At 42.8% G+C, this 22219-nt stretch overlaps 1 long non-coding RNA gene across 1 annotated transcript; it reads left to right on the top strand.

The window, feature by feature from the left end:
• Positions 1-10015: 10015 nt before the first annotated feature.
• Positions 10016-21627, top strand: LOC142907399 (uncharacterized). Its single transcript, XR_012930999.1, has 5 exons — positions 10016-10088; positions 15713-15777; positions 17631-17706; positions 18584-18670; positions 21483-21627. It is a non-coding gene; the product is annotated as an uncharacterized LOC142907399 (long non-coding RNA).
• The last annotated feature ends 592 nt before the right edge of the window (positions 21628-22219 follow it).

Genomic DNA, 22219 nt, shown 5'->3' with positions numbered 1-22219 from the left:
GTGACTCTGTCTATCTCTTCACACACAGTGGCTCTGTCTATCTCCTCACACACAGTGACTTGTCTATCTCTTCACACACAGTGACTCTGTCTATCTCTTCACACACAGTGACTCTGTCTATCTCTTCACACACAGTGACCTGTCTATCTCCTCACACACAGTGACCCTGTCTATCTCCTCACACACAGTGACCTGTCTATCTCCTCACACACAGTGACCCTGTCTATCTCTTCACACACAGTGACTCTGTCTATCTCTTCACACACAGTGACCTGTCTATCTCCTCACACACAGTGACCTGTCTATCTCTTCACACACAGTGACCTGTCTATCTCCTCACACACAGTGACCTGTCTATCTCCTCACACACAGTGACCCTGTCTATCTCCTCACACACAGTCACTCTGTCTATCTCTTCACACACAGTGACTCTGTCTATCTCTTCACACACAGTGACTCTGTCTATCTCTTCACACACAGTGACTTGTCTATCTCCTTACACACAGTGACTTGTCTATATCTTCATACACAGTGACTCTGTCTATCTCTTCACACAGTGACTTGTCTATCTCTTCACACAGTGACTTGTCTATCTCTTCACACACAGTGACTAATCTATTGCTAACTCTCCCTACCTACCTATACCGTAATCCCCACTCTGCTAACGCTATCTCTCTCTGTCGCTATTTATTGTCCTCTGAGTTCGGCTCTCAATCTATTTCCCACTAACACTTACCGGCTTCCACTCTTCGCGTCTCTCTCTACCCGCTGCTGTCCCCACTTCTCGCCAACAACTCCCCGCCGTCCAAATCACCTAGCGGTTTTATCCCCTTTCCAATCAGCCTTCATTAATTGCCACGTGCCTCGTTGGCATTTTCCCGCAAGCTCCGCACCTGTCCAACGGCCCAGACTCCGTGACGCCGCCACTTAACGCTAACGGCCTCTCGACCAATCACAGCCCTCGTCCCTTGACTCCCTTAATTACTTTGGCTTGCTTACGCCACCCTTGACTTCGTCACCTGCCCGACCTTACATGACCCACACTGTTTGTATGTACTGTATATGGCCAATTTACCCATGTGTATTGTCTACTCCACTACATCACCCTCCCCCGTGATGAAAGAACCTAGCCGTCCCCGGCTACGCTATACTCGAGTTGGAGTAGTGGAGTGAAGCGGACGGAACGATGATAACATATATACAGAACGCATTCGCAACACATAAACATTTTGTACAACCACCCGCTACGCACCACACAACGACACTCACACAACACCTTTATACAGAATCCCCAAACCCCCCAAAGTCAACGTAGTGTACTTCTCCTGGAACGGGTTCCCGCTGCCGGCCCATCTCCCCTGCGCGGGACTCCCTGCGGTAAGGGAGGGCCTCGCTCGTCTCGCCCACGAGGGGCTCTCCTGGGCTCCACCCTACGCCCATCCCTGTCCCAGCGACACTCCGCTGGCGGGGATGTCCGTCGTTCCCGGTCGGGACGGACATTGGTCCGGATCTGTGGCCGTTCAGTCGGCGTCCGGTCAGCAACTCTACCCAAAAAGGGGCGATCCTGCAGGCACACCGGGGGCAGATCTCTGGGACACGCGCACTTGTGACCTCCCCACAGGTTCGTCGGACACATCCAATACAGGCCGCTCTCGCATGAGGGATGACGCGTCATACGGTAACACAAATTTCTTCAGGCGCGACGGGTGAACAAACCATGTCCGACGACCGATTTTTTATTCGCACGCTCTGATCCCGTAAAACCTCCACAATATCAACGGGCCCACTGCCAGGGGCGGTGAAACTTTGGGGACGTTCCCACCGGCACCATGGGGCAGTGCAACCAGGCTTTATCTCCAACACTCCACGGCTCTCGTGCCCGCTGCCTGCCGTACAATCTTTCGTTAGCGGCTTGTTGTCGTGCCGTATTTTTGAATGCAGCCTCCCGGGCTTCCCTCAGACGGTCTAAAGCCACCTGCATCGGAGCAGGCACCGTCGTAGATTTCTCTCGCTTCCGAATTCCCAATTTAACAATAGCCGGCGCTTCTGGTTCCCGTCCATACATTAGAAAAAAATGGCGAGTACCCCGTTGAGGCATGCGGGGCCAATCTATACGCGGCCAGCGTCGCTGCAACATGCAGGTCCCAATCATCTTGAGCGGTGTTTACTTGGTGACAAAGCATGGACGTCAGCGTCCTATGCAGCCGCTCCACCATCCCGTCAGTCTGCGGGTGGTACGGGGACGTCCGGATCTTTTTGGTCCCCAGCGAGTCACACACGTCTTTAATCAATTTCGATGAAAAATGTCTGCCTTGGTCAGTAAGGAATTGTTCCGTGGCCCCCTTAGATAAGACGCATTGTTTCCCTTCAACGTGACTTTACCGAAAGAACTAAAAGTAAGACGTACCCTTTCAAGAAAGCCTCAGCGATCGACGTCGCTGACTGGTCTACTAGCGGCCATGCCATCGGCCAACGAGTTTAAGTATTCCACCCCGATGAGCAAATCTTCGTACCCTCGGGGGGTGACGGGGAACGGACCCAAAATATCTAGTGCCACAATTTCGTTCACTCTCGAAACTTGAATCGATTGCAATGGGACACGATATGGCCGTGCCGGCGCTTTCCTCTGTGCACATTCCTGGCACGCTTTTACATGCTGTTCCACATCATTAAACATTCCCGGCCAGTAAAATTCATTCCCCACTGTCAACGAGGTCTTCTTCTCCCCCAAATGCATCAATGTATCATGTATCTCGTTAATGAGTTTCCCCCGCAACACCCTCGGGACAACAATACAACATTTTTGTGCTTCCACATCCCAGCGAACAAGCAACCCCTCCGTCAACATCAAAAATGGGCGATCCTCCGATCCCCTTGAACGATAGGCATGCAGCCTCATCCTGGTCAGCGAGGAATCCTCGACCTGCAGTTGCTTCCACCGTTTCAATGACAACCCCAACAATCCAATTTCTGCTCCAGGGATTATCCCTGGCACTCCCGAACCCGCTGCAGCGACCGTTTGCGGAACCTCCTCCAGCCGCGGGCCGCAATGCAGCGAGCCCTCTGTGCACCGACACGTCTCAGCCGGTCGCGGCAACCTCGACAAGGCATCCGCCTTTACATGGCGCGTTCCTTTCCTATGTTGGATCGTGAAAGAGTACTCCTGGAGGGTCTCAAGCCAGCGAGCCTACTGTAGTGCCGCGTGATCAGTGCGGATCAAAAATTCCCTGCCGTGCAGATACGGTCGGTACTGCCGAACAAAATGGACAATCGCCAACAATTCTCTACGCGTCACACAGTATTTTTGCTCCGCCGGCGATAACACCCGGCTGCCATATGCCACCACTCTCTCGACGCCCTCAACCATCTGTGACAAAACCGCGCCTATGCCCGTATCACTGGCATCCGTGTCAAGTATAAATCGCTTCGTAAAATCTGGGTATTCCAACGGCAGTGCATGGCCCCTAAGTGTGTTTTTCTTGTTTTTCAAATTTCTGCAATAATTATCTGGAAGGGGGGGGGGGGGTCCTTTTGCCCAGTTGCATTCTCCTCCCTCTTCACTAACGGTTGGAGGTGTTACATTTATAGTGGGTTAAATTTAGGCAGACACCAACCTGGAGGCAACACTATTTTTTAAGTAACATAAAAGATAACTCTTAGCATAACGACTTAAGGTGGTAGCCACCGTTCCTAACTTATCTAACACACGGGGATACTACATTACTGGACCAGGACAGCTCAACACACTGCCTGGTCCACTAGAGGAGACCGGGGACCAAGGATCGTAGATGTTGTCTTCATCCCAGAGTAGAACCAGCAGAACAGACAAGCGCTCTGTCTATTCCCCGCTTATCACCACTCCGGCGTGGCCAGCTCCGCCCCAGGCAATACCCCCCTTCCCGATCCTTCGGGAAGGCCCGAACCCCCAACCCCGTGACTCCCCTGGGGCCCCTGGCCCCCTTTATCCGGTCACGTGTCCTGTTGGGATCACTCAGAGTGCCACGGCCTGACACGACCTCCGTGACACCCACCTACAGCCCCTATACCGAGCAAACACTGTAGTGTAATTCTACTACACTACACATTTTCCCGTCTCTCACAAACAGAAATGCCATCTGTTGATGTTTTCCGTCCACTCTTATGGGTTGTAAGTTATCTTAGTCTGTATCCCTTTTTGCGGTGTTGACTCTTTAAGTGACTCAAGGTATGTTTTGAGCAGTGTTTACATCGTGGTTTGGAAGACAAAGGTGGTTGGGAGGCTCTGATTATATGTAATACATATTTTCTTGGTCGTGTGTGATTGACCTGTATTTCTTCTGATGCAGTCAGTTTGACTCTATAAAATTATCATAATCGAACTATCTTTGTCATAACATGCTACTCTGGTATTCTGCCTCAGAGTGCGTTTTGTTTTTGTTTTTGCACGTTTACAATCAAAAGGCAATATTAGTTCAAAATACTCTAGTTAACACAACAGAGATCCCAGACGAGCATACATTTTATGTATTTATGCTAATTAGGAATGTGTAATTGCATAAAGTTATGCAAGTTTATGCAATTATGCTAATCTATGCAGTTATGATAATTAGGCTTGGCTTCGTTGTCGAGGGTTGTATTATCAATAGGGATGATATAATGAAGAAGGTTTAATTGTATTAAGTTGTGCTGGTGTAAGTAATTGTGCTAATTCAGGCTCGGCTTCGTTGTCTAGGGTTGTATTATCAATCGGTATAATACAATGATTCTCACTAACTTTTACTGATTATGTCTTAGTGTGTTTATGTCAGGTCGCAAAATTCAGATCTCACCTTAGGAAATAGTTCTTATAATTAAAATTATTATGCATGAACTTAGAAAGGCACCACTCGGACTCTTCTGTGTTAAGCAACTTTCATAACTAAAACGTTCTAACATGCGAACACTTACGGTCGAAATTGTCAACACGTTACTCCTCGAGATGTCATAATCATTGATCCGTACATTTAAGCCTCAACGATTATGTTTGTTAAACTGGGTAACAGAACAATTGGCTAATTCCTAAGAGTAAAGCGACCATACAATACGACGGTAAAAAGTCCTTAAAAATTAATGTGACAATATTCATGCGTGGTCTTTGGTTCTGTCGGTAAAGTCACGTGGGTATAAAATGAAATAAATTAAATCACGACGTTTCAATCGCAACCCAAGCAACCGTCATCAGGCGGAACCGATACAGCAGGACAACTGCTGATTTAGAAAAAAATATCTGCAAACAAGCGCTTATAAAGGCGTTGTATATGCCGGGTATGAAAATTTAATGAAAATAACACGAATTAAATGAAATTGTGGAAAATGAATAATTATCTGAAATTATGATAATTACGTAATTATGCGCATAAATTATGCTAATTGGGGAGGCGTAATTGTATTAAGCTATGCAATTATGCTAATGAAATCCATTATAATAATTAAGCCCTGCCTCGTTGTCGAGGGTAGTATTATCAATCGGGATCATACAATTAATTGTATGAAGTTATGCAGGTGTGATGTAAGTATGCTAAATTAAACTTTGCTTCGTCATCTCGGGTCATATTATCAATCGGTATAATACAATTGTTCTTGCTTTAACATTTACGGATTATGTATTAGTGTGTTTATGTCAGGTCTCCAAATGCAAATCTCACCGCCAGGATACAGTTCTTATTATTAAAAAAATTATGCATGAACTTAGGAAGGCACCACCCAGACACTTCTTGTGTTAAGCAATTTTAATTTCTAAACAAAACCTTAACACTATAATATGCAAACTCTTATACTTGGAATTGTCAACACAGTACTCCTGGAGATGTTCCCCTCATTGATCCATACATTTAACCTTCAATGATCACGTTTGTTAACTGGGTAACAGAACAATCGATTATTCCTCAGAGTACGCGGGCATACACGGTGATAGGAACAAAAAGTCCTTAAAAATTCATGGCAACGATATTCATACGAAGGCAATAAAGAAGCACGTCCCGAAGTCAAGAGTAGTTATCAATCAATTCATTGGCAAGATTGTGCAATTAACGAAAACGGATGAGTAAAATACTTCTAAACAATCGTATTCACGTAACTCGACGGGCAGCAATGCTTTTCACGATCAGCTGATATTTAACGCACCACCTTGGAATGGCAACCCTTCTTGAACACACAAAGATAACTTTTTGTAACAATCTTATTTGTCCCGATATGCGTGTTGTGTGCGTCTTCTTTGCGTGAAGCATACGCCGAGGTTGGGCATCCCTTGTATCAGAAATGTTTGTTCCCTGCGGAGCGGTGAGGGTTGTGAGGGTGTGAGTGTGCATCATACGGACAGCTTGGCACTCCCTTCTTTCACACGGGCGGCCACAGTTTCTGTCCACAGCTGAGTTAAGTGATGACGTCACCCTGCTGCTGGCTCTATATAAAACCGGGAGCAAGCGAGGGCTTTACCATTCTGGCGAATTGCCCGATGATGATGCTGGTGATGTATTTACCAGCGAAACGTCACAGTACAACTCAAACTGTAAATGTTGTGGATTCACTCTTCAACACACCGGTGGGCTAAAGTAGTGAATTATTATTTTTTGTCTTTTTGTCAACGTGACACTTTTTTTTTGCTGATTGGCCGTGTCGGGTGGTGGAGGGTTACGACACATTTATAAATAAACGCGATCTAACCCAAAAACCTTTTTTTTTATGAGCTGGGTGCGCGATGATCCCGTCGTCAGACATCGCCCGCAGCTCGTCCGCTGGCTGCAGTCCCTCACTCTCGTCTCGGTTCCCAGCCGGTGGCGCTCGGCGCGCGCCTGTGTGTGTGTGGGTCGAACCCACGGCGCGGTCGCTGGCGCCGACGCTCTCGCTCACGGGTGGCTGGTGAGGCTCTTTCCCCTGCTGGATGGGCCGAGCAGGCACAACGCTTGTCCGCTGGCAGCTGGCACCCCTTCGCTCGGTGACGCAGCTGCGCGCTCTCTCCGGCTCCGTCTCTCTCTCTGGCGGTGCCGATTGCACGTGCAGCTGGTTCTCTGCAATGCTGGCTTGGGTCGACGCTTGGCCCTCTCCGCCCTTTCTCGAGGTTGATTGCTGGACGCTGAGAATGACTTTCAGCGATACTCTGTCGGTCCATGCCGAACTCAGCGCAGAGCATCACCTCGCCCCTCTTCTCTGCGATGCACCACACGCATCGTTGTTGATCTCGAGGCCATGCCCCGGAGCTGGCTTGCTGTCCTCTTCCAAGCTGCCCTTTGCCTCGCTGTTGTGTTGAGTGGTGTCGCTGGTTATATGTGGAATTTTGCCCACCTCGCCTCGCCTTCTCACAAAGGACCGGAACTTTCTTTGATTTCGCTCTCAGCCTGTGTTGTGGGGAGGGGGGGGGGGTTGTTGTACGTGTGTCCGTGTGTGTGCGTGTTCTGATTTATTAAGCCATCTGTGTCTCTCCCTGGCTTGATTACTGTCGCCCTCCTCAAGCCATCCCGCCATAAAAAAAACAGATGCCCAACCTGCTATAAAAGCTCTCTGTGAGAGTCATTTTCCCTCGCTCTGGGCGTTACATTCTTTGCTATCCCGTGCTGCGGGAAGACAAAGACGGTTGGGAGGCTCTTTCTATTGAATCCTTTTCTCTTGGTCACGTGATCGACCCATCTCGCTTCATCTCCTCTGGATGACCAATGGCTTAACTTTACGTAATCATTACTTGGTTTAGGTTTTCCACAATTCGTGATTTAACATTATCATCATCACGTATTTCTTAGGGTTTTATTAATTTTCGTCCCCCTGTCTGTATCCGGGGATCCGTGCTGTTATGCTCGAGTTATTTTTTTTAATGTCCTGAAGTTTAGGGGTATAACTAAGTTTCAGTTAAGCTTCTTGACTGCTGGAATTCATATTCCTTGGTGTTTGTAGTCACGTAGATGGCAATATGTAATATAATTTAAGGTGAATAACGTTAGTATAATAATATGTATGAGAAGTAATAACCCACTATGTAGATTGTAGTCTATTTTTTATCGTTGTGAGTGTGTAGATTCCTATAATGTCAGCTTATTCTTGTTGCTGAGGTTTTTTGGGACTTTCTGTTAATTAAAGTAACCAAAAACTTGTCTGTCTGGTTTTCGCCGCCCTGGAAGATGGCGAGGCTTTGAAGCCATGTAGGGATTTTTCAGTCTCTCATTAGGAATTCCCCCCCCCCACCCCCCACCTTTCTTTTTGTTTGAGTTTTATTACCTTGTATGGCTTACCTCTGGTTGCCTTGTTATGTGTGAGGGGAGGGGTGTTCCATATCATCCCCTTTTACCCCAAGTGACACCATGATCGATTATTTTTTTTGGCAAAATCATTATTAATATCAATTTTGGAAAAAAGGCCTATATATACAACAAAGAGTTTTGGTGGGCTCAACCCCAAGGGGGTAAGTGGGCAGAGCTAGAGAAGGAAGAAAGGGCGGAGGCAAGGAAGGTGGGAGGAGGGCGGAGTTTGGCACAGGTAATAGATGGAAGGTAGAGAGAAACTGGGTTAGTGACGCTAACGTGAGGAAATTAGCAGAGTACTTTGTTCTCCATCTGTGTCGCCAGGGATCCATGCTGCTTATTCCCGAGTTATATTTTGACATCCTGAGGTTGGAGATATAACGAAGTTTTCACTTAAGCTTTCATGACCGCTAGAATTCATGTTCTTTGGTTCTTTCAGTTAAGTCGCGTAGATAGAAAGATACAATAAGAAATAATATATGAGCTGAATGAGGGTAAAATAACGTAATTAATAATAAAAGCTACTAATGTAGATTGCAGTCAATAATGTTGATTTGTTCTTGTCGCTAAGTTTCGAACTTTTACCGTTGTACAAAAACGCCAGTTGTAATGTCCGATTGTCCCTGCTCTGCATTCGTTTTTTACGGTGGTCTTTGAGGTTGGAGATATAACGAAGTTTTGACTTAAGCTTTCATGACCGCTAGAATTCATGTGCTTTGGTTCTTTCAGTTAAGTCACGTAGATAGAAAGATACAATAAGAAATAGTATATGAGCTGAATGAGGGTGAAATAACGTAATTAATAATAAAAGCTACTAATGTAGATTGCAGTCAATAATGTTGATTTGTTCTTGTCGCTAAGTTTAGAACTTTTACCGTTGTACAAAAACGCCAGTTGTAATGTCCGATTGTCCCTGCTCTGCATTCGTTTTTTACGGTGGTCTTTGAGGTTGGAGATATAACGAAGTTTTGACTTAAGCTTTCATGACCGCTAGAATTCATGTGCTTTGGTTCTTTCAGTTAAGTCGCGTAGATAGAAAGATACAATAAGAAATAGTATATGAGCTGAATGATGGTGAAATAACGTAATTAATAATAAAAGCTACTAATGTAGATTGCAGTCAATAATGTTGATTTGTTCTTGTCGCTAAGTTTAGAACTTTTACCGTTGTACAAAAACGCCAGTTGTAATGTCCGATTGTCCCTGCTCCGTTTTTTTACGGTGGTCTTTGAAGCCCGGTAGAGATTTCCTCAGAATCTCATTAGCAGCCCTCTCCCCCCCCCCTTCCTTGCACCGTGGTTTATTTGTTTTACCCTTCATGGCTACTTCATTGCCTGATTCGGCTTGTGAGAGGCAGCTGCTGTTTGAGGAGTAGGGGTTCGAATCACCCCTTTGTGCCCCAAGCTACGCCCCAATCCATTATTTAAAATAAAATTGGCATATTTATTCTTAATATATACGCATTTTTTGGAAAAGGGGGATATATACAATAGTGTGTTGCAGAAAATGTGTGCAGCCCAAACTTACCTTCGGCAGTGCACTCCACCTTGACTTGAGCTCCACTCAGCGTAGCACCAAGTTGGACTCACGTTTAAGTGATGTCACCACTACCTGCTATGATTCTCCGAATGGACCAGATAGACTAACTGAATTTTGAACAATGCACTTTATCTGAAAACATTATACGGTCTTATTTCAGAAAGTAGCTAGTAATTTTTTAAATCTGTAAAATATAACCGAAGTTAGTTATGTCTGGATATGTTTTTGCAGTGACATACCGTTGCCCAAGCTGGATGTGACTTTAAAGATTGATGAACATATCTTCTCTGGCACCTTGGAGAGGTAAGAATTCGTTGTTTTTTTTCGAGAAAATTGTTCTGATGGCTGGTGTTGGTCCGTCCTCTGGGTCGTAATTATATTTCCATGAATAATTTATTCTGGAACCTGATTTTAAAAAACTGGATTAAAAATCCTTTTCATGAAGATGTTGTGTTACTGAGGAAAAAATGTGCCGCTTATAATTCTGAATGGACATAGAGGGAATCTGGCCTCACTATTCACTGGATGCTGTTGAAGCATCTGCCACTATACTATTGTGCAAGCGAAATCTATATCCCTATCCTCATTGCAGCTGGCATATTTTTTTTATATCATTTATAGATTTCCTGAGCCACATTCCAATTCGAGTTCCTCAGTTTTGATTTATATGTGCAACTCATTTTACACTATTTCAATGATGAAGTAGGTGCTATTTATTTTTTGTTTCCTTAATCGTTCTATGTTTCTTTGCATTCTGACTTCCTTCTGCCGTTTTATATGGGTATATCATTCATTGAGCTACACGATTTTACTTTTTCAACGCTATGCACTGATCTCTGAATCTTGACCCACATTTTGCCCCATGGCCCTTGTCCAGTTAGGTTTCTTGAAGAGAACTTCGCTAATATAGGTCAATCTGTTCAACAGGTCTCTTCGAACGGGTGTTATTTCTTCCACCCTTAACGTGGCATCTGTAACTCCCCATCGCAAGAAGCAAAGCCTCAATATAGAGTTCTTGGTAATTTCTGTCCAAACTCCAATCTCCTTAAGCGACCTCTGGCTAATTGGATCCGGCAACATCTGTCCTTGAACGATCTGCTTGACTCGTTTTATTCAGGAGACGCTTAGTTAGGGTGGTAAAGGACCTGATGAAGTCTGTAAACCAGGTGTCAAGGAGTGGAGCAAAATGTAGATCAGGGTGTGGGAGGGTCTGATGGATGAAGAGGGTGGACATAAGTCCAAGAGCCGTTTATATCACGCATATATATGTATATTCTTTGGGTCTTTCGGTAAAGTCATGTAGATAGGTTCAAAGAGATTAACAAACAACTAAAACTACGACGTTTTTATTGCAACACAAGTGGTCGTCATCAGGAGGAGAGAAAATGGGGGTAAGCGTCCAAATTCAACTGTTTATAAAGGTTTAAAATGAGCGTAGCCCAATTGTTAGAACGTAGTAGGCGGAGCACAAGAACCGCGGAGCAGCATGAATGGGCGAGCGAAAGTTGTGAGGGGGCCGTGGCAGGATGAGTGGCGAAGATTGTTTTGTTGAGGGAATTTTTCTGAGATGGATGGTGGTGGGAATCAGGTTTTAGGTAGGCATCCGAATGAGTTGCTTTCCTGTAGACAGTGTCTTATTGAGCCATCTTGTTTCTTTTCGATTAGAACATCCAAATACGGTAGCTTGTCATCAGTTTGCACCTCCATGGTGAATTTGATGGCTGGGTGTATGGAATTAATGTGGTTGAGGAATTGGTTCAGAGCTGGTCGGCCACGTGGCCAGATGGCGACCGTGTCATTTACGTACCTCTCCCACAAGGACGGATGTAGAGTGGATGCCTGAATGGCATTTTTCTCAAATTTTTAATGAAAAAATTGGATACAACCAGAGATAAGGGGAATCCATTGGGGTGCCTTCAACTTGTTTATTACATGTTCCATTCCAGGTGAAGTATGTATTGGTGAGGCAGTATCTAACCAGGGCCAGTACATCAGCTTTCAATCCTTTTTTGACTAAATATTCAGTAATTGCAATGGTGTTGGGCACAGGAACTTTGGGTGATCTGGCAAATTTTATGGCCTTCCAAAAATCCACAAAGCAGGTACCCCGCTCCGTCCCATCGTCTCCACCATTAAGTCACCCACCTACAAACTGGCCCGATTTCTGTCTGAGACCCTGCTTCCTTTCAGAGGCAAGACCACCTCAGCTGTACTTAACTCAGCTCACTTGGTTTCTCGAATCAAGGGACATCTCACTGTCTCCAGATGATTTTCTTGTCAGTTTAGATGTAGTCTCCCTGTTCACCAAGGTAACTGTACCTGACACCATTGCAATCATTGAAGACTTGGTCCAACAGAGACTGAATCCAGATGGTACAGATGCCATCCAGACATCCACCCTACCTCCTTACTTGTGGAAGAGATACGCAGATGACACGTTCGTCATCTGGCCACATGTCCTGCCAGCACTGAACCAATTTCTCAACCACATCAACTCCATACACCCGTCTATCAAATTCACCATGGAAGTGGAAGAGGATGGCAAGCTACCATTCCTGGATGTTTTGATCGAGAAGGGACGTGATGGCTCGTTGGGACATTCTGTCTGCAGGAAAGCCACCCACACGGATGTCTAACTAAAGCCTGACTCCCACCACCATCCAGCCCAGAAGAATTCCCTCATCAAAACACTACACCATAGGGCCCGTTGCATCTCCGACCAGCACCACCTAGCCAGTGAGCTAGAGCATGTACACCAAGCCTTAAGGATGAACGAATATTCTGACCGTACAATATGCAAAGCTCATAATAAGTTTAACACATAGGCTTTTGCGACCAATATTATTCATAATAAAGGTTTTTGGGTTAGATCGCGTTATTTATAATTGTGTCGTAACCCGCCAACACCCGACACGGCCACTCAGCAAAAAAAGTGTCACGTTGACAAAAGACAAATAATTCACTAATTTAGCCCACCGGTGTGTTGAAGAGTGAATCCACAACATTTACAGTTTGAGTACGACGTTTCGCTGGTAAATACATCCAGCATCATCGGGCAATTCGCCAGAATGGTAAAGCCCTCGCTTGCTCCCGGTTTAATATAGAGCAGCAGGGTGACGTCATCATTTAACTCATATCAGGTGCAGTGATTAGAGGCGGAGGGGGGGGGTGTTGTAATTATATAATCGATTAGTAATCAGTCAATGGTTATAATTAGTAATGAGTTGTAGATTAGTGATTAGTTGTAATGTGTGTTAGTGATTATATGCTATGTTAGTAATCCGTTAATTAGTATGTGTTTCCCCTATAAGGAATTGTAATGTGCATTCATATTCTTAGCTCCCTCGGCAAAGCCACGCCGAAGTGAAACAACAAAACAACAAACATATATATTCTATTATTCTATTGCTTCCCCCCAACGTGACTCCACCGAAAGAGCCAAGAACATGAATCACCGCAGTCACGAAAGCTTTACATCAAAATGTAACGTGTATTATTTAATAATACGCTTCCAGGCCGCAATATGCCTGTAGCTGTCAGAGCGATTAAAGTTATTCTTATTCCTCTCAATTTCAATGGATTTTCTAATTAGTCTTTGCCAGTAATAATTAGTTTTACACAACACTGCAACATTGTCAAAATCAATTGAGTGTCCTTGTTGACAAGCATGTTCTGCCACTGCCGACAGTTGTGTTTGAGATCATTTAATATTTCTCTGATGTTCTTTTAGTCTTACGCTGATGTTACGTCCCGTCTGTCCAATATAACATCTGCCACATAAACAATTAATCCGATATACACCTTCCGTTGATAATTTAGGTAATGCGTCTTTAGTGCAAGATACTAGTTTTTGACTTTTGTGTACTGTACCAAATCTTACTGTAATGTTTTGCTTTTGCAAAACACAGGCCAATTTGTCAGTTACTCCTGAGATATATGGAATTTTTATTGTTTTAACAATCTGGTCGCTTTCAGCAGTATTGCTTTGCGATCGTGATTTGGCATTCAGTGCTCTGTTAATTTGAGCATTATTGTAGCCATTCTGTCGTAGTGCGTCTTTAACGTGTTTAATCTCTCTCACTAGACTCTCACCATCTGACACTGTTTTAGCCCGATGTATGAGCGTCTTGATAAGAGAAGATTTCTGAGCTGGATGATGATGTGATTCTGCATTCAGATAGGCATCAGTGTGCGTTTGCTTTCTGTAAACGCTGTGTGTTATTGTACCGTTTAGGCCATGTCCAAGCAAAATATCTAGGAATGGGAGTTTGTTATTCACCTCCATTTCCATGGTGAACTGGATGGGCGGGTTTTGTGCATTGAGATGATTTAGAAAATCATTAAGTGTATCTTTACCATGTGGCCAGACAACCAAAGTGTCATCCACATATCTAAACCAAAAGGATGGTTTTAATGTGCTCGAGGCAAGTGCTCTTATTTCAAAGTTTTCCACGTACAAATTTGCTATAGCAGGGGATAAAGGAGAGCCCATTGCTGCTCCTTCTTTTTGTTTAAAGAAATCCCCTCTCCATAAGAAATAAGTGTTATTTAAACAATGGCCAGCAAGTTTCGGAATATCTTTTGGTAAACCGGTATTCTTTACTAGTGTATCAAGTAATTTAAGCGATTCGTCCACTGGAACCTTAGTGAATAGAGAAATCACATCAAAACTTACCAGAATATTATCAGGAGTAAGTTTAATATCTTTAATCACATTCACAAGATGTTCTGAAATCCTCTCTTATCAAGACGCTCATACATCGGGCTAAAACAGTATCAGATGGTGAGAGTCTAGTGAGAGAGATTAAACATGTTAAAGACGCACTACGACAGAATGGCTACAATAATGCTCAAATTAACAGAGCACTGAATGCCAAATCACGATCGCAAAGCAATACTGCTGAAAGCGACCAGATTGTTAAAACAATAAAAATTCATATATATCTCAGGAGTAACTGACAAATTAGCCCGTGTTTTGCAAAAGCAAAACATTACAGTAAGATTTGGTACAGTACACAAAATTCAAAAACTAAATTATCAACAGAAGGTGTATATCGGATTAATTGTTCATGTGGCAGCTGCTACATTGGGCAGACGGGACATAACATCAGTGTAAGACTAAAAGAACATCAGAGAAATATTAAATTATCTCAAACACAACTGTCGGCAGTGGCAGAACATGCTTGTCAACAAGGACACTCAATTGATTTTGACAATGTTGCAGTGGTGTGTAAAACTAATTATTAGTGGCAAAGACTAATTAGAGAATCCATTGAAATTGAGAGGAACAAGAATAACTTTAATAGCTCTGACAGCTACAGGCTTAGTGCGGCCTGGAAGCGTATTATTAAATAATACACATTACATTTTGATTTAAAGAATTACTAATCTACAACTCATTACTAATCATAACCAATGACTGATTACTAATCGATTATATAATTACAATACCCCCCCCTCCGCCTCTAATCACTGCACCTGAAATGAGTTAAGTGATGACGTCACTCTTCTGCTCTATATAAAACCGGGAGCAAGCGAGGGCTTTACCATTCTGGCGAATTGCCCGATGATGCTGGATGTATTTACCAGCGAAACGTCGTACTCAAACTGTAAATGTGGATTCACTCTTCAACACACCGGTGGGCTAAAGTAGTGAACTATTTGTCTTTTTGTCAACGTGACACTTTTTTTGCTGATTGGCCGTGTCGGATGTATTCATTGGTGATTGCACAATATTTTTTCATGTGTGTGCGTGTGTGTTTGTTATCAAGGCATAAAGGAGGACCTGTGAATATGTTTTGGTTTTTGAGATTCCACAGCACATATCCTAGGGCAGTGCAGAGGCACTGCTATCCAGGAGTAACCCTTGCCCTGTGTTCAGGCTGATCTCCAACTTCTAACTTGTTATGCTCGTGTATTTTCCACAGATCTTTCGCAAAAAGTGACTCTAAGGCTTCACGACAAGGCCATTCAGTGGGGAATTTTAAGACTGGTGAGTCGTGACCATTTGACACCCATTTTTGGGTAAATAAAATCTAAAACGAATATGCTGTATTTGATAATGTGACACCTACTCAGCCTCCTTTACGTCTGACCACAATATAGGCCTAGGCCATCTGTGAGCTTACTCGTGTTGACCTGCTCCCACTCGCCTGAGAATGCGAACTCTAGTAATAGGTTTTTGCCCTTTTATCTGGCACAAAAACTGACACCTTTATACAAGGGATCATGTTTGCAATAACCACAACACAAGTAGTCAAAATGCAAACAAAAAAGACAACTCTGATAATAATATGCACTGTCCTTGAATTTGATTGGTCCACACCCGAGACGGCTTTTCTTAGAGCCTAGTCTCCATTGGTGTTGGACCAGAAGACGCCAAAAGACGAACTCTGTTCTCAAGGTCCCATATCGTAGGGGTAATTATCTGAGATGTTCGAGAGCAAACACCACGTCAATGACAATTAATCTTGTATTTTGTTTCATTTTGGGCATTTGTTGTGGAGCCACATGATCATCTACTTTGCAAATGGCGAATGTTGATGTTGACAATTTTGAACTTTTTTTGGAAAAAAATAATTTCTGTGCTGCAAAGTTCAGATTGTCAGGGTTAAGAAGTCCTTTCTGATGACAATGTTTGCAGGACATCATTGAGTCCCTCTCTCGAGTCCTGCTCTGAAATTTAACTAATAAATATGGGTGTATAAAAAAAAATGAGGTGATTAGCAAAACGATATGTCATTGTAATTTCTCATGAAAACTGTGTGCTGGCAGGAGGCCAAACGAGAAATCTTTTCTAGTGGATGCAAGAAAGTCAAATTGAAATGCAAATAGAATTAACATCATAAAGAGACCTTCGACTGAACTAAAACGGCGTCTTCAACAGTAATCTTACATTGGAAGAATGAAAAATGACAAAAAAACCTTTTTTTTTTACATGTATAGTTGTCGATTGTAATGCAGAAACATATTTATTCTATGATAAAGCCAATGACTAGATTGAGTTCTCCCATGACATAATGGATGTTTTCTAATTAACATCAGTGTATTTAATTAAATAACGAACTTGTTATTTATGATAAGCTTGGCCGCTGCCAACTCTTGCATTTTTTTACATGCGATAAATTTGTATTGTCTACGTTTTTATTTTACCACCAGGCAATGTCGCATTGTAGATGGCATACATACATTATATTAAGGTGCCTATTGAGAGTGGATGAAATGGGAAATGACATCCCTCCAACGCTCTGTACGCTAGAAGTGATGTCACGTGGCATCCTTTGACCGCACTGTCCTTTGCACCGAGACATTTTAAATTACTACAACATGTAAAAAAAGAGATTAAAAAATATAAATAAATTCTCGACAACTTCTTCAAACACCTGATTTAACGTTTTTTTTGTTTAAAATGCATCCCTCCTTGGCACATATATATCGTTTAATTGTACATCTCTCACATTTATTTAGTTTTGCTATTATAATTTCTTATGTCTTGGAGATGATACCAATCATATAAATACCATTTCTACTTCTCCAACCATCAATCCGTGCGCAGTTATTACATTTGTGTTCTTGTGTGGTGGAGTGGTGGAAAGACTTCCACATATCTCTGTGCCCTCACTAATAAGGAGCAACAATCCTCTACATCAAGCGTTAATTTAAAAAAAACGTGGTCATGATAACGTGTTTTTACGTGAAGTTTAAACAATGCCTTCTTTACTTTAAACATCATATTGTTGCGTTGCAAAATGTAAGCTCTGTATTAAAAATACATAATTGAAATTAGTCAATTCGTCATACATCACTAAAATTAATCATTATACTTTTTTTTTGTTCCAATGACAGCCCACACCACGAGTTGCAACGAATTGAGTGTGTCCATCGAGATGGATGTATTTCATATTCGTGGAACATTGAAATGGTAAGAATTTATCAAATCATTCTCAAGGGTTTTTTTTGTCCTCATCATTCTCAGAGGCATCTTATGGATTCATAGTCTTAGCTCTTTCGGTATGCCGCGACTCTAAGCTTAAAGGTCGCGATCTGAGCGTGGCTTTTTCACTCCAGCGCTGTCCTCCATACAGTCTCGTCCCTTCACCTGATGAAGGCCGCTTGTGTTGTGGCCAAAACGTCGTGAGAATATTATTGTGTTATTATATTTTATCAATTTATTATTTTATTCTCATTCTACGTGGTGACTTTACCGAAAGAACCAAAGAAGATTAATCATTGCAGTCACGAAAGCTTTAAATCGAAATTTATGAATGTTTCCTCACCGTCCACCACCCAATACAGCCAGTAAGGTTCATCATGTAAACAAAGCGTGCAAATAAGTTTACTACTTCAGCCCGCAGGTGTGTTGGTAAAGCCACAATTTACTCTCCAAAAATATAAATTCTGTGTATCACCGAAACTCTTGCCATCTCAAATGATAAACTTTGCTCACACACGAAAGGCCAGATAATCACAAGAACACATTAATACAATGTTTCAAATTCAACTCACTGCCCATTCTTTCATACGTAACTTTTGCAGCTGCACCCACATTATAAGTCCAGAAATTGTTTGCAGCCGAACCTTACCTTCAGCAGTGCACTATACCTTGGCGTGAGCTCCCCTCATCATAGCACCAAGTTGGACTCACTCACCAGCAGGACTCACTCAATTTTGAACAATGCACTTTACCTGAAAGCATTATACGGTCTAGTTTCAAAAGGTAAGTATTTTTTTTTTATAAATTATAACTGAAGTTAGATATTTATTGATGATCAAGCTGATAATGACCATTTGTGTTGCAGTGACAAACCATTGGACCAAACAAGTTTTGACAATGTGAATGTGAGATTAGACATTGGTGAAGGTATCTTCAATGGCACCTTGGAAGGGTAAGAATGCGTTCTTTGCTGATGTTTTTTTTCGAGAAAATTGTTCTGATGGCTGGTGGTGGTCCGTCCTCTGGGTAGTAATTCTATTTACATGGATAATCTATTCTGGAACCTGATTTTGAAAAACTGGATTAAAAATCCTTAATAAAGAATTAAAGCTTTCGTGACTGCATAAAAATACTCATTGTTTTTTTCGGTAAAGTCACGTATGTAGAAATACAATAAAATTATATTAAAATAAAACAATCACGACGTTTCGATCACAACACAAGCGATCTTCATCAGGTGTCAAGAACAAATTATGGAGGTAAATACAACAAGAAGATGAGAGACGAGAATTCAACAAACCTAAGAAAAATTATGTGACGCACAACCAGTCAGGCCAACAACACAGTTAGACACTTCCTGGCGGACCACGAATTTCAGAAGAGTGTTACATTTCGTGTTCAACCTTTGGATTGCACATACCAGCATAGACAGAGTGAACAAATACGAGGTACAAAGTCAGCAGAAATACATATACAGGCCCACCAAGGGGCAATGAGGGAGGAAAGACGGAAAGAGAAGCAAGGAGAGAGAGAGAGAGGAGGGCCAGAGGGATGAACAGAAGCCTTAAATAGGAAATAAAGTTGGGGGCAGGGGCCAGAGAGAGAGGGTGCAGCAGCTGAAATAAGCACATCGTGCACATCAACAGAAGCGGGGGGGGGGGGGGGGGGGAAGGGGTAGGAGTAGGCTTTGGGGTGCACATTTAGGACAGAATTGCAAAGGTAACTTCCCCGTAGAAGTGTGTTAATAAAGAATTAAAGCTTTCGTAACTGCATAAAATTACTCATTGTTTTTTTCGGTAAAGTAACATATGTAGAAATACAATAAAATTATATTAAAACCGGAGTATCAAGTGGTTGATACTCCGGGCAAAACCATCACACTACCATATATAGCAGGCGTTACTAAAAAGATTTACAAAATTCTAAACAAACAAGATCCAGATCCGGTTCAATACAGTACACAAAATTCGTGATCTGATCGCATCCGTGAAGGATGTCATTCCAGACTTACAGTACCCCGGAGTTTACAAATTGAGTTGTACCTGCGGTGACTGCTATATCGGGGAGACGAAGCGACATGTCTCTGACCGAATTTGCGAGCACAAATCAGATTTGAATCACGGCAGAACGAATTCTTCTGCCGTGGCTGATCACTGTTACAACGCTGTGGGTGATCACGATATAATTTTCTCCGATACCAAGGTTCTTTGCAAACCTACGGGTTTTTATCAGAGATTTGTCCACGAGGCAATTCAGATTTACAAACACAGACACAATTTCAACCGAGAAGATGGTTTCAAATTAAGCAACCATTGGAAAGATGTTCTAAATCGAACCAAACATTAAACTAATTTTCAATGGTACAGTATATTTTTTTTTCAAGTAGTGGTACCCAAAACTTACGCAGCTTTCCTTTTCACACCTCCCCCCCTCGCCGACCTGCACATATTCACCCCCTCTACACCGTTCATCATGCTAAGTCCGCCAATTAAATGCTATTTTTTTATGCTAATTCCTTTGTCAAGGCACCTTGATTCCTCTCACACAGCTTAAAGGTCGCGGTCTGAGCTTGGCTGTGTTCAGTCCAGCGCTGTCCTCGAGACAGTCTGGTGGTCCCTTCACCTGATGAAGGCCGCTTGTGTTGTGGCTAAAACGTCGTGATTTTTGTTGTTTTATTTTTTTACCTACGTGACTTTACCGAATAGAGCCAAAGAGTAATGGTCCTTGCAATCACGAAAGCTTCAAATCTAGAATCAATTAAAATGTCTCTCCCACACAGTTGTGTGCTAAATCAATAATACATTGGTAACATTGTTCACGTAGCAACTTTATTAATTGGGAATGTTAGGTGGAGGAGGATTTGTGATGCACATTTTGGAAAACAATTATAAACAAGATCAATTATGAGTTGAAATAATGGTCGCGATGGCCTGTATGTTAAAGTGCCTTAAACAGTAATGATTGCACATATTCATCTTCTTTGGTTCTTTCGGTAAAGTCACGTAGAATGAGAATAAAATAATAAAATAAAATAACACAATAAAATTATTACGACGTTTCGGCCACAACACAAGTGGCCTTCATCAGGTGAAGGGACCGGACTGTCCAGAGGACAGCGTTGGAGTGAAGACAGCCAAGCCCAGGTCGCGTCCTTTAAGCTGTGTGGGAGGAAACAGAAAACGCCTTGACAAAGGAATTAGCATAACAATGATGTAAAGGACCGGCACGGTGGGGGTGGGGGGGAAGGAGTTTACATAATGTTGGTGTGAAGGGAAATAAGTGGCTGTGAAAGTTTGGGATACCACTACTTGAAAAAATATACTGTAGCATTGAAAATTAGTTTAATGTTTGGTTTGATTTAGAACATCTTTCCAATGAATGCTTAATTTGAAACCATCCTCTCGGTTGAAATTGTGTCTGTGTTTGTAAATCTGAATTGCCTCGTGGACAAATCTCTGATATTATTTTATTCTCATTCTACGTGACTTTACCGAAAGAACCAAAGAAGATGAATCCTTGCAGTCACGAAAGCTTTAAATCGAAAAATTAAAATTGCACATATTCAATGGTGATTCCACATTACATATATGTGTGTTTTTGTTTTCAGGGCGTAAAGGAGGACCTGCGAATATGTTTCGATTTTTGAGATTCCACAGCACATATCCTAGGGCGGTGCAGAGGTGCTGCTATCCAGGAGTAACCCTTGCCCTGTGTTCATGCTGATCTCCAACTTCTAACTTGTCATGCTCGCGTGTTTTCCACAGATCTTTCGCAAAAAGTGACTCTAAGGCTTCACGACAAGGCCATTCAGTGGGGAATTTTAGCACTGGTGAGTCATGACCATTTGACACACATTTTTGGGTAAATTAAATCTAAAACGAATATGCTGTATTGATAATAGGACACCTACTCAGCCTCCCTTACGTCTCACCACACTATGGGCCTAGGCCATGTGTGAGCTTACACGTGTTGACCTGCTCCCACTCGCCTGAGAACGCGAACTCTGTTCTCAAGGTCCCATATTGTAGGGGTAATTTTCATCATGAACACGCCTCCCTTAATAAATCGAAATATAATTAACTCTTAAGTGTGAATCAATACCAATTTAGCAGCAGCGACTAAGAACAGAGACCATCCCAAACGGTACAAATAATGTCAGAGTCTATATACAGGTAAGTGACTCCTGCAACATTTTGTTCGGTAGTTTCACCACACGAATGTAGCTACACCCAAGAGATCCAAACGACCACGTGCTACGTGGACATTGTTGAGTTAGATATCTGTCATACCTATGAAAGGCATTTTTTGTCTGTCTGTCTGCCTGCGTATGCTCGCTTTCAAGGGATTTGGCTCTCGGACGGTGGGGTTTACGTCGAAAAAAAGTTGCTGGGCAGCACGCCCTAAGCCCCGCGGTGGGAATAGGTTATTCCGTTTTCCCATCCGTGAACTTAAAAGTAGTTTAATCAACAATTTAGTGCTATTCAGCATTATTTAATTATTT

This window comes from Petromyzon marinus, chromosome 78 (genome assembly GCF_048934315.1).
Source record: "Petromyzon marinus isolate PM22_M1 ecotype Great Lakes invasive population chromosome 78, UKy_Petmar_22M1.pri1.0, whole genome shotgun sequence".
NCBI lineage: Eukaryota > Metazoa > Chordata > Hyperoartia > Petromyzontiformes > Petromyzontidae > Petromyzon > Petromyzon marinus.
The sequence above is the reverse complement of the archived record's forward strand: the minus strand, read 5'-3'. Positions and strand labels throughout refer to the sequence as shown.